This window comes from Rhinolophus sinicus, chromosome 16, assembly GCF_057876585.1.
Source record: "Rhinolophus sinicus isolate RSI-liver-muscle chromosome 16, RSI-T2T, whole genome shotgun sequence".
NCBI lineage: Eukaryota > Metazoa > Chordata > Mammalia > Chiroptera > Rhinolophidae > Rhinolophus > Rhinolophus sinicus.
Genome location: NC_142516.1, coordinates 62,703,493 through 62,728,176, shown reverse-complemented (window position 1 = coordinate 62,728,176; position 24,684 = coordinate 62,703,493). Strand labels below are relative to the sequence as shown.

The 24,684-nt window shown below is 35.2% G+C and overlaps 1 protein-coding gene and 1 pseudogene across 2 annotated transcripts in view; one reads left to right on the top strand and one right to left on the bottom strand.

Moving 5' to 3' along the window:
* ADAMTSL1 (ADAMTS like 1) overlaps positions 1 to 24,684 on the bottom strand; it is an 891,281-nt gene that overhangs the window by 717,345 nt on the left and 149,252 nt on the right. The gene's annotated exons all lie outside the window — the stretch shown is intronic.
* Positions 19,694 to 19,855, top strand: LOC141571454 (U2 spliceosomal RNA; annotated as a pseudogene).

The window sequence follows — 24,684 nt, the reverse complement described above, 5'->3', positions numbered from 1 at the left end:
CATTGATCTTTTTATAGCAGGTACTCAAACGCTCTTACAAAGCTACAATGACAGATACTTCATAGCTGATAAGCCTAAAATATATAATTCTCCCACTTCAAAACTGCTGATCAAGCAGAGAATATATTCCTGTAATGCCTACTTTGCATGGGACTCTTAGATGGTCCTATAACTATTTTTCAGAGATAAGTAATGATAACCTCAGGGGAAAGAGAAAAAAGTTGAGCTCTATTCTCGCTCTGAGATTCTTTCCTAAAAATACATTCATGTTCTTAACATCATAAAAATCCTAAGAAAAGATCATCCCTTGAGAGAATATAGTTATAGGTATGCAACTCTGATTTTTAAAATATATGCAGCATATAATGAGTTTAAAAAGTCATATGTGTTAGTGCAAATTGTCCTTAAAATCGTCAGTTAGTCTAGTCCGAAGCATGTAAAATATTTACAATGAAAAGCCCAGATGTCTTTAATTTTCAATGAAAAAAAAAAGTGTTTTCCTGACCTTTCACAATCTAATTTGTTATATATCATCAAAGATCTCTTCATCCTGGAGATTTTTGGCATCTCTGCTTATTATGAAATGGCCCAGGAATATAGAGAAACCATTTCTCACTAAACAGTCTACTTTTCATACAACAAACATAAAAGAGACATGTGTACATAGGAACAGGGAGAAAATAAACAAGAGTCAAGGGCATCAGTTCAAGTTTAAACAAAAACAACGAGCTCTGTCATACTCAAGTCCAATGGTGTCTTAACTGTGGGCTCCTCAGCTCTGTAGTCTCTCCTCTGTGACCCACCCTCCACACAGAGTCATTTTCTAGCTCTGATCACATAAATCTATTATTTGAAAACTTCTGAAGGATCTTTTTATTTGCAAAATTAAGTGCAGATTCCTCTATCTGCCATTCATTCTTTGGTAACACATATAAGCTTTCTAGGCTAATTCTCACAACTTCTTTATACACGTCACGTATTCTAGCCGAACCAATCTATTTGAAATTGCCTAAGTATGCCCTATATTTTCCTCCTAGGTACATCTGTTCAAGCCAGCCCCTCCTGCTGGATGCTCTGCTTGATTCTTTCTTCATTCCCTATATCCATATCCTGCTGGTCAAAATCTTATTAATCATCTAAAACACTTCTCACTTCTAACTCTTTCATTAATTCATGTTTCCTTCATGTATATGTGACCACTAACTAACTGAACCAAAACTCCTTTCCCACCTTGATAACTTTTTTAAAGAATTCATGATCTGCCATTTTTGTACAAGACCATGATGTACCATGTCTTTATCTCGGGCACTTGGTAAACAGTATTTTCGGAAATAAATGAATTTCAAGAATTCTGTATCACATCAAGTACATACACAGAGATGTCATCAAAATGGCGGCGTGAGGTGAGCCTCTGTAAATCTCCCCTGGAATTTACAACTAATCAAACAACTATAACTTCACAAAGGACTCCCTGCACAGCAGACAGGCAAGACAAAGAGGCCCACTACTGAATTTACCTAAAGGTGGGCGAATTGCGCGCGGGGGAGGAGGGAAGGGAGAAGTGTGGAGACGGAGCCAGGCAGGTGTAGGACGCAGACCTAGCTCAGTGCTCCAAGTTCGCTGCTTCCCGGAACCACCACAGCTGCGGAAGAGGGAAGAAGTCCGACTGCTAGGGCTCCGCTTATGGCCCACAGGGCTGAGGGGGCAGCATATAACACGGCTGAACCCAACGCTCATGGCAGAGACCTCGGAGAAGGGACTGAGGGAAAAAGGCTGAAAACGGTGGTTTAAGCCCTCACCACAGAGCAGAGAACGGAAGCCCTAGGCACTGAGACTAGCCGCTCCCTCCCTACCCTCCCTGAGCTCACCCCGCCCCCACCTGCCCGGTGCTAGAAGCAGAACAGTAGCAGTGTCAGATCAAAAGAACAGAATATTTGCTGTTCTGAGAACTGTGGACCGCAGACACAGATTCACAGCCCAACTAGTTCGGGGAAAGGGAGGGAGCTGTGGAAGCAGGGCCGGCTGTGGTGGTGGTCACTGCCATAGCTCTGGGTCACCTCTCACAACTCACCCCGCCCCTGGCCCCACCTATCTGGGCGGATCCCTGTAGGAGTAAACAGAATTGCTGAAACATAGGGTCTCTGAATCTGGTGCAGGAAGAGCTTTGGAACTTCAAAAGCTCTCCGCATACCCACACAGACACTGCGCCCTGTGACCCAGGCGAACTATTAACAGAGGAGAAGCCCATGTCCCAGGGAATCTCCCCATTGTGTGAGAAGCTGGAATAGTGAAGAGAAAACATAGCACTACTGTGTGAGAGACAAAAAAAGGCTGCAGTCAGAGAGAAAATAAAACATTCTACCAACAAGTACTGGAAAACAAAAGAAAGACCTCTTCCTATCAACCTGTTGCAGAAGCCACTCCTGTAGATGGCTAGGAAGAGAAATAATAAATCAGTAATTGCCATGAATAATCAAGGCAACAAGACAGCTCAGAAAGAAAGTGAAAAGTCTCCAGAAGAGGAACTGAAAGATATGGAAATATGTGACTTAAATGACAGAGAATTCAAGATTGCAGTTCTGAAAAAACTCAACAAAATGGAAGAAAACACAGAAAGGCAGTTTAATGAACTCAGAAACACAATCACAAAACAACATGAGCATTTTACGAAAGAGATTAAAATTTTCAAAAAGAACCAAATAGAATTTCTGGAGATTAAGAACTCAATAGAAGAAATTAAGAATGAAATAGCCAGCTTAGGTAGTAGAGTTGACCAGATGGAGGAAAGAATCAGTGACATCAAAGATAGAAACCTGGAAATAACAAGGATGGAAGAAGAAAGAGATTTGAGACTTAAAAGAAATAAAAGAACTCTACAAGAAATTTCTGACTCCATCAGAAAGACCAATATAAGAATAATGAGCATACCAGAAGGAGAAGAAAGAGAGAAGGGAACAGAGAATATATTCAAACAAATTGTTGATGAGAACTTCCCAAACTTGTGGACAGAACTGGATCCTCGAATCCAAGAAGCAAATAGAACACCTAATTACCTTAATCCCAACAGGCCTTCTCCAAGGCACATTGTATTGAAGCTGTCTAAAATCAACGACAAAGAAAGAATCCTCAAGGCATCCAGGGAAAAGAAGATGGTAACCTACAAAGGAAAGCCCATTAGATTATCATCAGATTTTTCAGCAGAAACTCTACAAGCCAGGAGGTAGTGGAACCAAATATTCAAACTATTGAAAGAGAGAAATTATGAGCCAAGAATAATATATCCAGCAAAGATATCCTTTAGATTTGAAGGAGGAATAAAGACCTTTCCAGACATACAGAAGCTGAGGGAATTTTCTAATACATGACCTGCACTACAAGAAATACCAAAGGAGGCTATTCGACCACCACCAACAGGGACAATTTGTGGCAAACAAAACATAAAAAGGGGGAGAGTAAAGGCCTGAACCGGAATATGGAAATGGAGAAAGTCAGTATGCTGAAGAAAAATGAATACTCTAAATATCAAACTTTCTTTTACATAAACTTAAGGGTAACCACTCAAAAAAAAAAAAAAAAAAAAAAATCCAGAACTGAAATATATACTGTAATAAAAGAACAAACAGAGGGAAACATTATACAATACCACCACACAGAAATAACAGACAACAACAAAAAGGCAAAGAAACAATGGAGACATAGCCTTACCAGAAAACTAAAGATAGAATGACAGGAAATCCTCACATATCAGTAATCACCCTAAACGTAAATGGACTGAACTCACCAATAAAAAGGTACAGAGAAGCAGACTGGATCAAAAAACTAAACCCAACCATATGCTGTCTCCAAGAGACACATCTCAGCTAAAAGGACAAGCATAGACTCAAAGTGAAAGGGTGGAAATTGACAGTCCAAACAAATGGTATCCAGAGAAAATCAGGTGTAGCCATACTGATATCAGATGAAACAGACTTCAGGGTGAAAAAGGTAACAAGAGACAAAGATGGACATTTCATAATGGTAAAGGGGACTATACAACAAGAAGACATAACAGTCATCAATATTTATGCCTCTAGTCAAGTAACACCAAAATATACCAAGCAACTACTAACAGAACTAAAGGGAGAAATGGACCAAAACACAATTATACTAGGGGACTTAAACACATCATTGACAGCTATGGATAGATCATCCAAACAGAAAATAAATAACGAAATAGCAGCCCTAAATGACACATTAGATAAAATGGACATAATTGACATATAGAGTACTTCGTCCTAAAACATCAGACTATACATTTTTTTCTAGTGTACATGGAACATTCTCAAGAATAGACCATATATTGGGACATAAAATCAGCCTCAGCAAATTTAAGAAGACTGAAATCATACCAAGCACATTCTCTGATCACAAAGCTTTGAAATTGAATATCAACTGCAAAAAGAAAGCAGGAAAAAAACACAAATACATGGAGATTAAACAACATACTTTTAAAGAATGACCGGGTCAAAGAAGAAATTAGAGGAGAGATCAAAAGATACATAGAAAGAAATGACAATGAAAATACATCCTACCAACATTTTTAGGATGTAGCAAAAGCAGCTTTAAGAGGGAAATTCATATCATTACAGGCCTATCTCAAGAAACAAGAAAAATCCCAAATAAATAACCTCATGTTACACCTTAAAGAACTAGAAAAAGAAGAACAAATGAAACCCAAGGTCAGCAGAAGAAAGGAAATAACAAAATCAGAGCAGAACTAAATGAAATAGAGAACAAAAAGACAATAGAAAAAATTAATGTGACAAAAGAGCTTGTTCTTTGAAAAGATTAACAAAATTGACAAACCCTTGGCTAGACTCACTAAGATAGAAAGAGAGAAGACACTAATGAACAAAATCAGAAATGAAAAAGGGGAAGTTATCACAGACACCACAGAAACACAAAGGATCATCCAAGAATAGTATGAAGGACTGTAAGCCACCAAACTCAATAACGTAGAAGAAATGGACAAGTACTTAGAAACATGTAGCCTTCTTAGGATGAACCATGAAGAACTGGAAAATCTAAACAGACCGATCACCGGTAACGAAATTGAATCAGTCATCCAAAACCTTCCCAAAAGCAAAAGTCCGGGACCAGATGTCTTCACTAGTGACTTCTACCAAATCTTCAAAGAGGATATAATACCAATCCTGTGCAAACTCATCCAAAAAATTGAAGAAGAGACAGTACTCCCTAACTCATTTTATGAGGCCTACATTAATTACCCTGATACCAAAACCTGGTAAGGACAACACAAAAAAAGAAAACTACAGACCAATATCTCTGATGAATACAGATGCAAAAATCCTAAACAAAATTCTAGCAAATCAAATACAACAATGCATTAAAAAGATTATTCATCACGACCAAGTGGGGTTCATCCCCGGGGCACAAGGATGGTTCAACATCTGCAAATCCATCAATGTGATACATCACATAAACAAAATAAAGGACAAAAATCATATGATTATATCAATTAATGCAGAAAAAGCATTGGACAAGATACAACTTCCATTTATGATTAAAATAGTTAATAAAATAGGTATAGAAGGAAAATACCGTAACATAATAAAGGCCATAAAAGACAAACCCTCAGCTAATTTCATAATTAATGGTGAAAAACTGAAGTTCTTTGCTCTATGTTCAGGAACACGACAGGGCTGTCCCCTATCACCTCTGCTTTTCAACATAGTGTTGGAAGTCCTTGTCAGAGCAATTAGGCAAGAGAAAGAAATAAAAGGCATCCAAATTGGGAATGAAGAAATTAAACTGTCACTCTTTGCAGATGACATGCTATATATAGAAAACCCTAAAGACTCCACCAAAAAGCCATTAGAAACAATCAATGAATACAGTAAAGTTGCTGGCTACAAAATCAACGTACAAAAGTCCATTGCATTCCTATATACTAACAATGAAATCTCAGAAAAAGAAATACAAAAAACAATTCCTTTTGCAATTGCAGCAAAAAGAATAAAATACCTAGGAATAAACTTAACCAACGATGTGAAAGACCTCCATGCTGAAAACTATAAGACATTTTTAAAAGACATTGAAGAAGACACAAAGAAATGGAAAGACATTTCGTGCTCATGGATTGGAAGGATCAACATAGTTAAAATGGACGTATTACCCAAAGCAATATACAGATTTAATGTAATCCCCATCAAAATCCCAACGGCATTATTTAAAGAAATAGAACAAAAAATCATCAGATTTGTTTGGAACCACAAAAGACCCCGAATAGCCAAAGCAATCTTAAGAAAAAAGAAAAATACTGGAGGTATCACACTCCCTGACTTTAGCTTGTACTACAGGGCTACAATAATCAAAACAGCATGGTATTGGCAGAAAAACAGACACATAGACCAATGGAATAGCATTGAGAACTCAGAAATAAAACCACATAAATATGGACAGAAAATTTTTGACAAAGAAGCTAAAAACATACAATGGAGGAAAGATAGCCTCTTCAATAAATGGTGCTTGGAGAATTGGATAGCCACGTGCAAAAGAATGAAACTGGCCTGCTGTCTGTCACCATGTAACAAAATTAACTCAAAATGGATCAAAGACTTAAGCATATGACCTGACACAATAAACTACATAGAAGAAAACATAGGTACTAAACTCATGGACCTTGGGTTCAAAGAGCATTTTATGAATTTGACTCCAAAGGCAATGGAAGTAAAAGCTAAAATAAATGAATGGGACTATATGAAACTTAAACGCTTCTGCACAGCAAAAGAAACCATCGACAAAATAAAGAGGCAACCAACTGAATGGGAGAAGAGTTTTGCAAACAGTGCCTCCGATAAGGGGCTAGTATCCAGAATATACAAGGAACTCATGCAACTCAACAACAAAAAAATAAACAACCCAATTGAAAAATGGGCAGATGACCTGAAGAGACATTTCTCCACAGAGGACATACAAATGGCAAATGGACATATGAAAAAATGCTCAACATCACTAATTATCAGAGAAATGCAAATAAAAACCACAACGAATTATCAACTCACCCCAGTTAGAATGGCTATCATCAACAAGACAAATAGTAACAAGTGTTGGAGAGGCTGTGGAAAAAAAGAAACCCTCATACACTGCTGGTGGGAATGCAGACTGGTGCAGCCGCTATGGAAGGCAGTGTGGAGCTTCCTCAAAAAATTACGAATAGAATTACCATATGACCCAGCAATCCCTCTACAGGTTATCTACCCAAAAAATCTGAAAACATTTATACATAAAGACACACGTATTCCAATGTTCACTGCAGCTTTGTTTACGGTGGCCAAGACATGGAAAGAACCAAAATGTCCTTTGCTAGATGAATGGATAAATAAATTGTGGTATATATACACAATGGAATACTATTCGGCAGTAAGAAAAGATGAAATAGGAACATTTGTGACAACATGGATGCATCTTGAGAGTATAATGCTAAGCAAAATAAGTCAGACAGAAAAAGCAGAGAACCATGTGATTTCACTGGTATGTGGTATATAAACCAAAATCAACAAAAAGTACATACACAAACACTGAGAAAGTTGAATGTGTGAAACAATCAAATTAAGTTAGAAGTAGCAAATTATAGTCATAAAGATTTAGAATGACATTCTTTTAAGGAGTTTTTCTATTATATTCAAAAACGGTGTTTTTTTAAAAAAAAATATTATTAAATAATACCTTTCCTCCCAAAACACTCAATGAGCAATGCAAGGGAAACAGAAAAATACACCACCACATAGTTGAGGTTAAATGCAAGTTTCTGTCCCTGCCCCAAATACAGTAAGTTGTCTTGCTTGCGTGCCTGTGAACTCTGTTGACACTATCTAACCTATACATAAAACCAACCTTCTTAACAGGAAAAAACACCAATGTGAGACAAGGAACCCCATCCTCTGATCTAGAGTCAGGGTGTACAGCCCTCCGTATCAGCACAAGAACTAACGGCCAGCTAGTTCTTTCTTCTTCTGATCAGGTGGATTTTCAATTATGCCTTCTTACTTGAACACAGTGCTTTAAGTCCCTCCTATGTACAATAATTGTCTATCTTGCCTCATCTCTGACCTCTCCTAGATCTCCATCCTCTGCCCATACATCCAAGTTCAGAGATTCTCCTTCCTAGGACGTATGTGGGATGAGAATAGGAGTCTTGAGAAGATACTCAACGAGCAGAGATTTTAATGGAATTATGCTACTACAACAAGTGGTTTTCAGTCTTTTCAAGAAACCTAGCCCACATTTAATGCATTTCTTTGTATCTGATTTCAGTTAGAATCCATGTTTAAATCAAAGTACTATAAAGGAATTCTAGGAGATGGTGAAAACCACAGTGGTCTTAAAAAAGGCAATGCATCTAGATGGAAAAAAGAAAAGGAAGGAAGGAGGGAGGAAGAAATCACACTGACAAAATATACAACAAATGTAGGTGACAAGGTATCCACATGAGTCTCCAACTGCAAGCAGATGACAAGCCACCAATAGTAAAAACTGGCATGTTATCAGTGTTTGTGTGGAGATAGCAACAAGAAAAAATGAGATATTTGAAATACAAGAGAAGAGAAAAATGCCAAAATATCCAACAGGTATTTACTATGAAAGATTGCAGATCAATTTCAGAACAGCAGCTGAAACAGAGAAGGGTTTGGCCAATCCAGTAAGTAAAGGGGCCCATGGTAACGTCTTAAGGGGGTACGGCAGGTTGGCCTCTGTCAGCATTCAAAACTGAACAGCCAGGAGTCCCTTCCAGGACAGGGCCACATACTGAAAAGAAATACTGGTAGTGGAATCAAAATTGATTAGGAAAAGGAAAACAAAAATAAAGAAAAGGGAAGGTACAGAAAAATGTGGAGATGGGGAACAGAGTCAGTAAATTTCAGAAATCAAGTTTCCATCTTTATTTATTTATTTTTTTAGATTAAGCATCTTTCAATATGTTTATTGGCATTTTTAATTGTAAGTCTATCTTTTATGTACATTTTTCTTCTTTTCTTCCTTTCTCAGAGGAAAAAAAAATTCCCCTTTAATTCCTCATGCTTCCTCTGTTTCTCATTTATCTTCTTTCTTTAGCATCTTCAATTTTTCAGTCTTCACAAATTTTTTCCTCGTGGCTTTCAAACATAATCAGATTTCAATTACCTTGGAATAAAAGACTTACTTCAACTCTACCATTCACATTAACTCCTCCCTTGTTCTCTCCACCCCTAAGCTTGTCAAATGAGTATTTCACATCTGCTACTCTCACCTGCACTAATCAACATTATCAGTGATTTTACTCATCCCTAATTTTATTAACCTATTCCTGTCTTTTAAAATCCTGTTGCCATCTCTTTTTAGTCAAAACTTCTTTTAACTTCCAAGGCACCATCCCATTTCTCTTCTTAACTGTAAAACTACCTTCTTTTTTTAAGATTTGTTTTCTTATTTTACCAAAAAGTGTGGATTTTAAGCAATTCCTATTTCTGGACCTTTATTCTTTTTCTTCATTTGTTTCTTGGAGATCTCATCCGTCCTAAGCATTTCAGCCAATGCAGCCAATACCTATATATAAATGACTCCAAAATCAGCTTCCCTAGTCCCGTCCTTCACTTATATTTTTGCTATATATATAATTATTGGGGTGACAATTGTTAGTAAAATTACATAGATTTCAGGTGTACAATTCTGTATTACATCATCTATAAATCCCATTGTGTGTTCATCACCCAGAGTCAGTTCTCCTTCCATCACCATATATTTGATCCCCCTTGCCATCATCTTCCACCCCCCACCCCTCTTACCCTTTGGTTTGCTATATTTTTAATAGCTCACTAAAAAAAAAAAAAAAAAAAAAAAGAAAAGAAAAAAAAAGACGGAGCTCTAGTTAGGAAAACTACACTGCTGCTCTTTTTAAAAGTTCAGGGAAACAAATTTCACGTAACATAAAAATATTAAGGTCGACTCGCATGCAGTTATTGAAATAAAAATAATGACAAAGGCACTGAATGACATGCTACAGAGAAAGAAAATATGCCTAAAAGACACATCCATACTATAGTTCAAAATTGTAACATACTATTTAACTAAACAGGCTATCTATTTAAGTAGGCTAAAGCATATCAAGAAAATGATAAAATACACAAAGGTTAACATAAATCAGAATTAGAAAACTCAGATGAAATTGCATCAGAAGACAATTAGAAATATAAGAAAAATTATATAAGAAATAAAAATAAATTGAAAGGAACACAAACATGATCACAAGAGATAAATGCCTTAATATAAATGGAAGGTGAAAAGGAGGAAACTTTAAAATTGAACAAGGAAGGAAGAAAGAAATAAAAAGGATTTGAGAGAAAGTGACAAATATTGATAGGCAAAGAAAATCCAAAATGCAGATCAGTTTCTGAAGAAAACCACAAGAGTACAGAAAAAATACTAAACCTATATTTTAGAAAAGTTCCTGAAATTAAGGGAAAATATGGAAGCTTCCTATTAAAAGAACATACCCCTTATTGGAGAATATCAAACTCCATAACCAAGATATACACTTGTAAAATTACTGGACTTTTGAAGCAAAAACAGCCAGCAATGTATATGGGAAAGAAAATTATATTATCATGAGACTTTTTTCAAGAGAAACGCAATATGCCAGAAGAAAATGGAGTAACATATTTAAATACTCAAGGACAGAAAATATGAGCCAAGGATTTCATGTCCAGCAAAACTGACCTCCAAATATAAAGGCTGTGCGTACAACACACACACACACACACACACACACACACACACACACACACACACACCTGTTGCCAGCATGCAAGAACTCATGGCATGGACTTCTACTTTCAGGTATGATGGAATAAATGAACCATAAATGATAAAACAGAAAAAATATATAAGGCAACTATTTTCAGACATTAATCAACGGACAGCATAAAACTATGATCCCTGAGAGAAGGGAAGCTCATAAAGTGAACCCCACAAGGGATCTGACTCTTTGTTTAGCTACATTTCTCAATTCCCTATTAAGGTTCAGTGAGCTGGAATCCCAGCTGAGTACTGTGGTCCTGCAGAGATTAGAAGGCATGGTTCACAGTTCAAAGTAGGTAAATGGCTGGAGTTTGCAGGGCTGAACACCAGAGAAAAGAGAGGCACAAAGAAGGGCCCAGAATTCTGTAAATGTGTGTTGTGGTGGTGGTGGTGGTGGTGGTGGTGGTGATGGGGGTACCACCAGAGTTCTTGGCTAAGAGTTAGACTGTTCACGTGCAGAGAGAGACTGTATGAGGCTTGCCCCTGAAAATCCATCAGAACAGACCACATGCTGAGTCCTAAAATCAGTCTTAATACATTCTCTGATCACAGAATTAAATTAGAAGTCGATAAAAATAGTATCTAGAAAATGTCCAAATGTCTGGAAATTAAGTAACATACTTCTACCATGGGTTAAAGAAGAATTCACAAGGGACATTTGAAAACTTAATGAAAATGGAAAATGTCAAGACTTATGAGACACATCTGAAACCACGTGCTGAAAAAATACTGTTTTAAATACTTATAGTAGAAAAGAAAGTTTAAAATCAAGGATCTCCATGTTCGTTCTTAAGATGTTACCTTAAAAAGCTATAAAGTAAATTTAAAGAGCAAATTATGACCAAAATATGAACAAAAGAAATAATACAGATGAGAACAGAACTCAATAAAATTGAAAACAATGGGGAAATTTAACAAAAGTCATTATTTTAAGAAACTAATGAAATTAATAAACTCTACCAAGATTAATCAAGAAAGAAACAAAGAAAGCAAAACATACTTAGACGATCTCAAGAACCATTTAACAGTAAAGAAAACTGAATTCATAATCAAAGAACTTCCCATAAAAGTCCAGTTAAGGATTATATCTCTGGTGAAATATTTCAGTTTTATTAAACTCTTCCAGAAAACAGAGTAGGAAGGGATGCATCCCAACTCATTTTATGAGGGTAGAGAAGCCCCATACCAAAATCTAAAAAGGATATTACAAAAAAAATTAAATTTATAGACCAACCTCTCTCATGAATATTAATGCAAAGTTCCCCAAAAATTATCAAACAGAATTTAGCTATATGACCATATAAAAGGGATAATGTATCATGAGCAAATGAGGATTGTCTCAGGAATGCAGAAATTCAATTAAAGTAATTAAAAATTAATTAAGATTATTCACCATATATGAGAATACAAAAGAATATCCTTAACAGTTACAGTGGAAAAAAATGTAACAAAATTCACTGTCTATTTATGAAAAACATCTTAGCAAACCTGAAATATGTGAAAACTTCCTCTAGCCTGATAAATCTACAAAGAAACCAACAACTAACGTCATATTTGATGACATATTGCTTTCCTCTAAGATAAAGAACAAAACAAGAACTATCTATTCTCCCCACTAATCTTCAACATTGTATTCTGGAGGTTCTAACCAATGCAATAGGGCAAGATACAAAAATAAAAGGCTCATATACAGAAAAAGAAGTTGTTAAACTGTCACTGTTTGCAGATAACATCACTGTCTATATAAATAATACTACGGAATCTATAAAAATAAACTATTAGATTTCATAAGCTAATTCAGCAAAGTTGTATCATACAAGGTCAATATACACAAATCAGTTGCTTGTTGCTAGACTAGCAACAACATCTGGAAAATTCAATTTAAAACAAAGTACCACTTATAATAGCATCAAAGAAGATAAATAATCAGGAGTACATATATCAAAAAAGATATGCAAGTTCTCAGCCTGTTTTGCTTTACTGAATGAATGAAACTGATGGTTCAATGAACAGTTCTGTGGTCACATGAGGTGCATACAGATAGCTATAGTGTAACAAGTTACACTCTTTTGTGCTCAAAACAACAAAAAAAGTCTGTGTTAACTGTAAAACATTGAATGAAACTATTTTACCTGAACTAGATTTTATCTGAAAGTGGGTAGAATTTTTGCTATGCTGTAACTTGTATATTCTGGTATTTGAGGTGAGATGGCTGCTCTTTTATTAATAAGACAAGAATTGTGTCTCAAAAGAAACTAAATGAGTATCACTGCATATAAACTGTTACTGAAATTGGTATTTGTTTGATGGGTTTTATTTCACATTTGTATTAATAATTGTCAAAAGGGACTCTTTTAAAAGCTTACATAAAATTTTTCTTTAACTTCAAGAATAAAATTTCTCCGAATTAAAAACAAAATTGAAGGTGAGAAAAAAAATATACAAGTTTCTACACTGAAAACTACAATATAATGCCACAAGAAATTAAAGAAGGTCTAAATTAAAGTACAGATATATCATGTTCATGAATTGGAAGACCCAAAAGTGTTAGGATTTCCTTTCCCTCTAAATTTATCAGTAGATTCAACACAATCCTAATTATAATATTAGAAGGACTTTTGCATAAATTGACAAGTTGATTCTAAACCTCATATGAAAATGCAAAGGACTTAGAGTAGTCAAAATAATCTTGAAAAGAGAAGAACAAAGTTGGAGAAGTTACATACTTGCTTTCAAGACTTACTATAAAGTAATATTAACCAAATCAGTTTGATATTAGAATGAAGATACTGATAAATAGAACAGATTTCAGAAATGACCCACACAGTTATTGACGAAGGAACTAATGTAATTCAATAAGATTAGATCATCTTTTCAATAAATGCAGTAAAAACTGGATATCAATCTGGAAAAAAAAATTCTTGACCTTTGCATTATATACAAGAATTAATTCACAATGGATCACAGACCTAAATCTGAAAGTTAATACTATAAAATTCTGGAAAAAGTATAAGAGAAATTCTTCACCACCTTGAAAGTATGCCGAGATTTCTCAGTACACAAAAAAGTACTAACCATAAAAGAACAAAAAAGATCAATTATAAAAATATATTTGATGAAGTACCTGTATCCAGAATATGTAATGACCTTTTACAACTGAGTAACAGAAAGAAAACAACTAGATTTTAGAATTCTGTAAAAGACTCACAAGGAAGATATATGAATGGGAAATACTCATGTGAAAAGATGTTCAACATCATTAATCAGGAAAATGCCAACTAAAACTACAATGAGGCACCAGAACACACTCCATCGAGTGACTAAAATTGGAAAGACTGATCAATTGAAGTGTTAGCAAGAATGTGGAGCAATCAAACTTTTATACATTTCTGGTGGGAGTATAAAATGGTGCAATCACTTTGAAAAGTAGTCTAAAAGTCTCTTATAAAGTTAAATACGCAGTTATCGTAGGTCCCAACAATTTTATACCTAAGTATTTACGCAAGAGAAATGCAAATACATGATTACCAAAGTATTGTAAAGTTCATAGCAGAGTTACTCATAATAGCCAAACACTAGGAAAAAAACTACAAATATCTATCAACAGATGAAGGAATCAACTAACTGTGATATATGCCTACAATGTATTAGTAATACTGACACACATAATGTTCAAAAAATGTCATGCTGTGCCAAAGAAGCCAGACCCAAAAGAGTACATCGCATGATTCCATTCATAGGAAACTTGAAAAATGGAAATCTAACCCAGAGTGGCACAACCTAACAGTGTTTGCTTTGACTAGAGATAGGTAACTGACTAGGAAGGTGGAGAAGGGAGTATTTTTTGATGATGGAAACGCTGCATATCTTGATAAGTATTTCTGTACACAGGTGGATACATTTGTCAAAACTTATCACAATGTACTTAAAGTGGATGGCTTTTATTCTATATACATTATACCTCAACAACAGACAATAGTTTAGTGGTTGCCAGAGGGTAAGGGGGGTGGGGGTTAGGGGGTGGGAGATGAGGGTAAGGGGGATCGAATATATGGTGATGGAAGGAGAACTGACTCTGGGTGGTGAACACACAATGGGATTTATAGATGATGTAATACAGAATTGTACACCTGAAATCTATGTAATTTTACTAACAATTGTCACCCCAATAAATTTAATAAAATAAAATTTTTCAAAAAAAGTTGATTTATAAACATGCTGAGTAAAAGAAGCTGACACAACGTTAAGTACATACCACATTATTCCATTTATAAAAAGTTCTAGAACTGATAAAACTAATCTACAGTGCTAGAAATCCAATCAGTGGTACCTGGTGTAGGGGTAAGGAGAAATTAATTGGGAAGGGGCATTTGGGAAGGTTCTGGAGTGACAAAAGTGTTCTAACCCTGACAATTATACAATATATACATTTGCCAAATCCATTAAATGAATCCTTAATGTGGCATTTCATATAGATTAGACTTGAGAGAAAGATGATTTTTTAAAAACCCTTAGGAACTACTGTTCCCATGAGCAAAAAAGGAAAAAAGAGAAAAAAGACTCAAATAAAGAATAGCAGAAATGAAAGAGGAGCTATGACAACTGATACCACAGAAATACCAAGAATCACAAGAGGCTACTGCGAACAATTCAACTCCAAAAAGTTGGATAATCTAAAGAAATGAATAAATTCCTAGAAACATACAATCTAACAAGACTAAATTATGAAGAAATAGAAAATCTGAACAGACCAAATAATGAATAAGGAGATTGAATGAGTAATTAAAATCTCTCAAGAAAGAAAATCCCTAGACCAGATGGTTTCACTGGTTAGTTCTACCAAACATTTAAAGAAGAATTAATGGCAATCCTTCTCAAACTTTTCCCAAAATTGAAGAAGACAGAACACTCTTAAAATCATTTTTGACAGCCAACATTACCATGATACCAGAGCCACATAAAGACACTACAAAAAAAACTATAAGCCAATATTCTTGATGAATATAGAATAAGAAAAATTCTTGATAAAATGCTAGTAAACCCAATTTACCAGCACATTAAGAGGATCACGCAGTATGATCAAGTGGGATCTATCCTTGGGATGCAGCAATAATTCAATGTATACAAATCAATAAATGTGATACACCACATTAATGGAACGAAATATACAAATCATATGATTATCTCAATAGATGAAAAAGCATTTGACAAATTCACCATCCTTTCATGATTAAAGACTCAACAAATTGGGTATACAAGGAATGTACCTCAACATAATAGAGGCCATATATGACAAACACACAACTAACATCATACTCAATTGTAAAATTGAACGCTTTTCCTCTAAGATAAGGAACAAGACAAGTATGGTAACTCTTGCCACTTTTATTCAACATAATACTGAAAGGTCTAGAGAAATTAGGCAAGAAAAAGAATTGAAAGATACCCAAATCAGAAAGGAAGAAATGAAACTGTCACTATTTTCAGATAGCATGATATTATATAGAGAAAACCCTAAAGACTCCACCAAAAACTGTTAGAACTAATTAACAAATTCAGTAAAGTTGCAGGATAAAAAACCAATATACAACAATCAGTTGTGTTTATATGCATTAACAATGAACTATCTGAAGAAGAATTTAACAAAACAATCCCATAGCGCCAAAAAGAATAAAATACCTAGGAATAAATTAAACCAAGGAGGTGTAAGCCCTATATGCTGAAAACTATGACACTGATGAAAGAAATTGAAGACATAAACAAGTGGAAAGATACTCTGTACTCATACATTGAATAATTAATATTTTTAAAATGTCCACATTACCCAAACCCATCTATAGCTTCAATGCAATCTCTATCAAAATTTCAAAGACATTTTTTAAAGAAACAGACAATCCTAAAATTCATATGTAACCTCAAAAGATCCTAAATAGCTAAAACAATCCTGAGAAAGAAGAACGAAGCTGGAGGCATTACATTTCCTGATTTCAAAATACAAGGCTATAATACTCAAAACAATATGCCACAGGCATAAAAAATAGACACACAGACCAATGGAACAGAATTGAGAGCCCAGAAATAAACCTCCACATATACATAGTCAACTAATATTTGATAAGGGAGCCAAGAATACTCAATGAGAAAACTGTATATTCACATGTAAAAGGATGAAATTTGACCTCTAACTTACACCACTCACAAAAATTAACTCGAAATGAATTAAATATTTAAATGTTATACATAAAACCATAAAACTGCTAAAGAAAACAGGGTAAAGCTCCCTGACATTGGCCTTCGCATGCTTTTTCAGACATGACATTAAAAGAACAGTCAACACACACAAAAATAAAAACCTTCTGCATATCAAAAGAATCAACAAAATAAAAGGGCAACCTATATAATGGGAGAAAAACACCTGCAAACAACATAGACAATAAGGCATTAATCCCAAAATATACAAGGAAGTTGTACAATTCAATAGCAAAACAGATCAAATAACCCAACTCAAAATGGACAGACGAATTGAATAGACATTTTGCAAAGAAGATATACAAATGGCCAACGGGTGCATAAAAAAGTACTCAACTAATTATCAGGGAAATGCAAACCAAAACAACGATGATGTTACCTCATGCCCATTAGAATGACTATTATCAAGAAGAGAACAGATAAACAGTAACAAGGCTGTGGAGAAAAGGGAACCCTTATGTACTGTTGGTGGGAATGTAAAGTGGTGCAGCCACAGTGGAAAACAACATGGAAGTCCATCAAAAAATTAAAAATATAACTACCAAATGTTCCAGCAATCCTACTTCTGGGTATATAATTGAAGGAGATTAATTCACTATCATGAAAAGCTATCTGAACCCCCATGTTCACTGCAGCATTATTTATAATAGCCAACACATGAAACAACCTAGTATCCATCAATAATGAATGGCTAAAGGATATATATATATATATATATATTTATTTATTTATTTATACATATATATGTATATATACATACATATACATACACTATATATATACACATATACATTATATATATATATATATATATATATATATATATATATATATATATATATATAGTGTTTTCCCGAAAATAAGACCTAGCCGGACCATCAGCTCTAATGCGTCTTTTGGAGCAAAAATTAATATATATTATTTTACTATAAGACCGGGTCTTATAATATAATATCGGGTCATATTAATTTTTGCTCCAAAAGACTCATTAGAGCTGATGGTCCGGCTAGGTCTTATTTTCAGGGAAACATGGTGTGTGTGTGTGTGTGTGTGTGTGTGTGTGTGTGTGTGTGTGTGTGTGTGTATATATATATTCATCCTAAAAAGAAGGAAATCCTGCCATATGAGAGAACATGAATGGACCTTGAGGGCATCATGCTGAGTGATATACAGAAAGATAAATACTGTATGGTCTTAATTATACTGTAAGATCTCACTTATAATGGCATCTTTAAACAAACTCATAGAAACAGAGAGTAAAATCGGGCTTTCCAGGGTCTGGGGAGTGCACAAAATGGGAAGATATTGGTAAAACTCTATAAACTTCCAGTTGTAAGATAAATAAGTTCTGGAGATGTAATGCATAGCAGAGTGACCAGAGTTAACAATACTGTACCATATACTTGAAATTGAAGACAGTAGATCTTAAATGTTCTCAACACACACACACACACAAAACATAATTACATGTGGTGATGGAGATATTAACTAACCTTATTGTGGTAATGATTTCACAATCTATACATGTATCTTACACAGTTATGTGTTTATTGCATCTCAGTAAAGCCAGAAAAAATCAGATGGACAAAAGTAAAATGAAATAAAATACATAGGGAAAAAGTGTATAGGGGAAGAAGGAAGGAAGTCAGCAGAGAACTATAATATCAAGCTGTTAAAAAGCTCTCACAGTGGCAGTATATTCGGTAGTCAGGGGCATGGTGATTGAGTCAGAGAAAGCTGTCTTATCTTAGCCTGTCACCTACTGACTAAGTGTCTACAGTATTCTCTCTAGGCCTTAATTTCTTCATCTATGAAACCTTAATAAATTCTTTAAAGATTAAAAAAAAAATGCATCCCAATTCTGTATCACAGCAAGTGGTATCTAATAGCCAATCAAAAATAATAGCTATTGCTCATAGGTTTCTTGGCCTCCGGTTTCTAACTTTTGAAATTTACTATGGGTGCATTATCCAATGAAAACTACACTCTCACTGATTCCCCATTATCTGACAAAATAAAATACCATATCAACTTCCAAACCTGAAATCCCACCAGGACCTTCTTATATTTCCAACTACCCTGCAAGTATTCTAACGACCTACCTCATTCCCTTCCTCTTGGAGTTGTTACACTGCACAGTGACCCCATATTTCTCTCCCGAGTGGATGCCATCACCACCTAGCCCCACCCTCCCTATTTCAAATCTGATTCAAATACTACCTTCTCCAAGAAGCCCTCTGTGATCTCTTCCTCACTGAAAAGTGATTTCTTTCTCTTCCAAAGCCAGAGCTCAAATATCACATTCTTTGCAAAGTCTTATGATACCACTTCCAGGGATGGCTAAAAACTTTAGACACACCTGTTTCTCAGTTCCTAAAGAATTTTAGATTTTTTTTAATGGAAAACAGTATGGAGGTTCCTCAAACAGTTGATTAGATTTTTATAAGCATATTTATCACTAGGTAACTCTAAATAACAATGCATCTTTCTTATATCTTCTTAGTCTACTGACATGGGGAGCAGAAACTTAGAAAAATTAGAATAGACCTAATATAAATTTCCAAAATGTAAAGGAATACTTGAAACTGATTAATTTTTACAACTATTAATCAATTCTTGGCCTTTTGGCTAAGATCAAGTGTAGTAATTTTTACAACTATTTACAATGCTGTCTTGTGTCACCTGATTTTGAAAATCCACTACTGGAGGGAACATAGAACATATTCTATTGAAACCTTCATTGCAACTACGAATTTACAATAGATATGTCAGTCAATTTGTTCAACCAGTGAAAGAGGTAACAATGCGATAACACAAGATAAAAAAATATATAGACCAAAGAATACAAAGAAAATTTTCTGAATTTTTTATCTTATCCTATGAAAAATAGTACAGAATTCCTTCTTTACTATCTTTCTTCTAAATGGCATAATTTCTTCTTTGACATTTATCAAGAAAAATCAGTAACAAGAACTCATCTTTCTGTACTTGTCAGCTACTACCTATGCAGTTACATTAGGAATGGTCATTAGCTGCCAATCTCGGCATTATTACCACAAGGACTCTATAAACCCTGTCTCATTGGTCAGTCTTAAAAAATGGCACAGCTGCAAAACAATGTCAGTTATGATTCAGCCCTAATTTTCCCTGTCAACAGCCTTGTTCAACTTCCCAGATATTCCTACTTGTTGCCAAGTCCATTTTGTAAACTAAATCTGCCTTTTGAAAATCACCATATGAATATGTCAACAGGTCATGAAATATTTTCATTACAAATCTTAAAGAAAAACTTAGCTCTAAAGGAACCGTTTGGAAAACGTCTATTTCATTAAGTGCAAGTGTGAAATCTTGATGGAAAACATTTATTTTGGCAACTTGCTCTTCTGTTGGTGGCCCCAAAGTATCCTGACCAGACTATCTTTGTGGGAGGTGAAACTGGGTGATTCTAGAGCAAATGAAAAATTCCTTACTAGGAGTTCCTTGGACCATGAGTGTTGGGGAAAGACTGGGAAAATCCAAAGTGCAAACGCCAGGCATAAAAACTTACTCTAAAATCCTCTAAAATCTCCTATATCATTAGGGTCATTTCTCAGTTATCCATATTAAGAAAAAAGTAGTTGTATGGACCAAATACAGTAGATAATCCCCAAGTTATGCATGTTTGACTTTGGTACAAATGTACACGTGCCTACACACACACACACACACACACACACACACACACACACTTCCCTTACTCATTTTCTGTGCCTGGGAAGACTTGCCTCTGCCATCTGCTTGACAAGAACCATTCATCCTGTATGACCAGATACAAATACAACTTCTTCTCTGAAGCCTTCCCCAGGGAGATTCTCTCTCTCTCTCTCTCTCTCTCTCTCTCGCTCTCGCTCTCGCTCTCGCTCTCGCTCTCGCTCTCGCTCTCACTCTCATTTTCCCTCTCTCCCTTTCTCCCTTTCCTCTTTCTTTCTCTCTCTCCTATGCTTTCACAGCCTTGGGTGTCTGCATGTATTATTGCATGTGTTATGTTTATCTGTGATTGTCTCTTTATGCATTGGTCTGCGTCAACTGTCCTGGGAGATCCACGGGGTACAAGCCAGTGTCTTACTCATGTCATAATTCCTAAAGCCAAACCTCAAGCATAGACAATGCCCAGTAAACATTTTTGAATGATTGTTTTCCTAAGTAATCCCAACCTGATTGGGGAACAGGTATCCCAGAAATGTACATAGATGAACAAAATATCAGGTGAAATATCAAATTGGGATTAGAAACTGACATAGACCATTCGCAAAGAACCCCATCAGGAGAGGACTTCCTGAGATTCCTTAAAATAAAAAGCGTTTCCTGAACTTTTATGATTTTCTTTTGACCTCTCCCACTGTCACTATTCATACAACTCAAAGTACTCTGTGAGCTCTGTCTTATCATTTATCATTTTAGGCACAAGTACCATCTCTGTACTAGATGGATGGGGCCATGCCTTAATAATTATAATGCTCCTTTACTTCTTTATAGCACATTGTGTGTACAAATGACTGTCAGCCACATTATTCTATAAGCTTCTTGTGGCAGCTATTCTCATTTGCAAATAAGAAAACTGAGAATCAAGAAAATTGACTTTGGCAAAATTATACAGCTAATAATTGACAAGATGGGATCAGAACCAAAATAACTTTGACGCTCTAATGTCTTAAATAGTGCCCTAAACACTGTCTGATGATGCTATAGTTTATTCTCATAGTATAAAGGAAGATTCTGATGTCATGGAGAGCAAATCTCCAGATGAGGTAAGTTAAATGAGATAAGTTAAACGAGATAAGTCAAAGATCTTAGAGAGGCACAACCAGAGTCGGGTAGAATTCAAGGCACTAGCTAGGTTTATTAATGCAAAGACTTACGTCCTTGATGTTTCTTTCTTTTTTTTAGAAAAATATAAATGATAATTTACTATTATAACACTTCAGTAGGACCCTCTGCAAACACAGATAACACTAACAACAATAAGAAAGGTAAGACACCATTTAAATGTTATAGAAGCTATCATTTTTTTAAACAAAGAATCAAAACAGTACAGTGGGAAGAATGATTGACAATCAATTACATTCAGCAAATGACCAACTCTTTCGATGGTAGGTAGACACATGGACAGTGCTACGTACTTAACAAGAGATTCTCTCCAGTCTGAGAAAAGAGCTAAATGGAAAAGGTGGCATTGAGCAAATCCTGGAAGGGTAGATAAGAGGGGGAAGTCACACAAAGGGCACTCCAGCATGGAAGGAGAAGAGTGGGGTAGTTATGAGGAACAGCAGGAAAAACATCTTCACACACCAGCAGCATAAAGAAAGTAGATATAAAGTTGGAAAGGGTTTTAAACTGCAGTAGAGTAGAGTGGGCTTTATTTTACAAATGTGTTTTTTTTATCATGGTTAATAATACACATAACCTAAAATTTACCATTTTAACCATTTTAAGTGTACATTTCTGTGGCATTAAGTACACTCACATTGCTGCACAACCATCACTACCATCTATCTGCAGAACTCTTTTCATCTTCCCCAACCGAAACTCTATACCCATTCAATACCAACTCCAAATTCCCCCTCCCCCAGCCCAGGTCAACCACCATTCTACTTTCTGTCTCAATGAATCTGACTACTCTAGGTATCTCATATAAGTGAAATCATACATTATTTGTTCTTTTGTGACTGGTTTATTTCACACAGCACAATGTTTTCAAGTTTCATCCATGTTGTAGCCTAAGCCAGAATTTCCTTCCTTTTTAAGGCTAAATAATATTTGTGTGTGTGTGTGTTTGTGTGTGTGTGTGTGTGTGTGTGTGTGTGTGTGTAAACACCGCCATTTGTTTATCCATTAACCCACTGATGGGCACTGAGTATGATTGTACCTTTTGGTTATTGTGCATAATGCTGCCCTGAACATGGGCACAAATATTTGTATAAATACAAATATTTATTTGAATCCTAACATTCAATTCTTTTGGGTTTATACCCAGAAGTAGATTGCTAGATCAAAACTGCCATACTATTTTCCAAAGCAGCTGGACTGTTACTTTAAATTTTCTATCATAAAATGTAAGTCTAAAACTACATAGCAATCTAGTTCTAAATCTATTAATAAGAAAGTATGTTTTATATATATATACTTTTTAAAAAAAATTTATGTGACTTCAGGCTGATTTGTAGAACTCATCACTTTCACATTATTCTACTTTAAAGGACCCAGAATGTCTCATTAGAAGTTAAACACATGGATATTTCCAATCTATAGTTAATCAATTCAAGAATTATCTATGCACAAACTCAATTGCTTTACAGAAATTTTAAATTTATGAAAGTTTATTTTCATGTATAAAATACACCCATTGCTAAACATAGTTTGCTAAAACTTTCCAGAAGATAGTGCCTTGCGATGCAATTAAGCATGAAAAACTTCTTGCTGAAACCTTTTATTTAAAAAAAAAAAATATTCAGGAAGGGAGTAAAGAAAGAGTTATTCCTGAAATTACCTATAGTGTGTGATAAATGAGAAAAAACAAAAGCAAAAAAATAAAGTTTATACAACAAAGTAACTAACCCAAGTCAAGCAAAGCAAAAATGAAATATTTAATGACAAAATTAACTCAACCCCATCAGAATTTTGATTGGGAGATGGTTTTACCAATAAAAGAGTCGGTTGTGGAGTTACACATGCATAATAGACAAGTGTTTGAGTTTTCTTAAAATTACAAGCAATCAGCAATTGTGAGTCATCAAAATCTTAAGTCTTGAATATGAAAAACATAAATACTGTTTAAAAAGTGCTTGAAATCAAATAAAATAGATAAAGCTAACACATGAAAAACTAAAACAATTTAGTCATCCATAATCAAGGGCCAAGGCCCAACTTTTTACAGAAAGTGTCATAAGCAGCATTTTAATCAACTATAGCTATCCTTATCATGTAAATTCATTTAAAAGCTTTCTAAAATACACAAAAACCAATTAACCAAAGCAACACGGTTATCAATCACTTCAGATTGTATTTAATAAGCTGTGTATCAGAGTGTACAGTACAAGGTCTTATCTTACTGCTTAATAATATCTGTTTTATTTTTAAGCAATAAATCAGAGGGTAGAAGAATGCAGTTATCATAGTCGTGGCATTCAAAGAGGCAGCTTTAGAGCGATTCTGATCTAAGTTTTAAGGAGATTTAGGATTATGTGACGGCTCTTAAAGAAATGGATTTTGGCTGTTTATTTTGCTTTTTTATTCATTATAAATTCCTTTGTACCGAGCACAGGCGATAGAATTCAAGTCATCGGTCATTCAGTTTTATTTAAGGTTAGGCTCTGTTCCTCCAAACTGTCATTGCGACTGACTCCCAAATGCTTGAAGGCTTCCCTCCTCTATTGGGTGGTCCCTCTCCCTGGGGAGACCCACTCTTCCCTCAGTCTGGACTCCATCGATTCCTGCTCTGCTCCGGGACAAAGGCAGCCTCTGCCCAGTTAACTACACTTACATGACCAACATGCACAACCAACTTGAACATGCCTGAAAAGGGAATGTCCAATTTTCCCCCAAAAAATGGCTTCTCACATA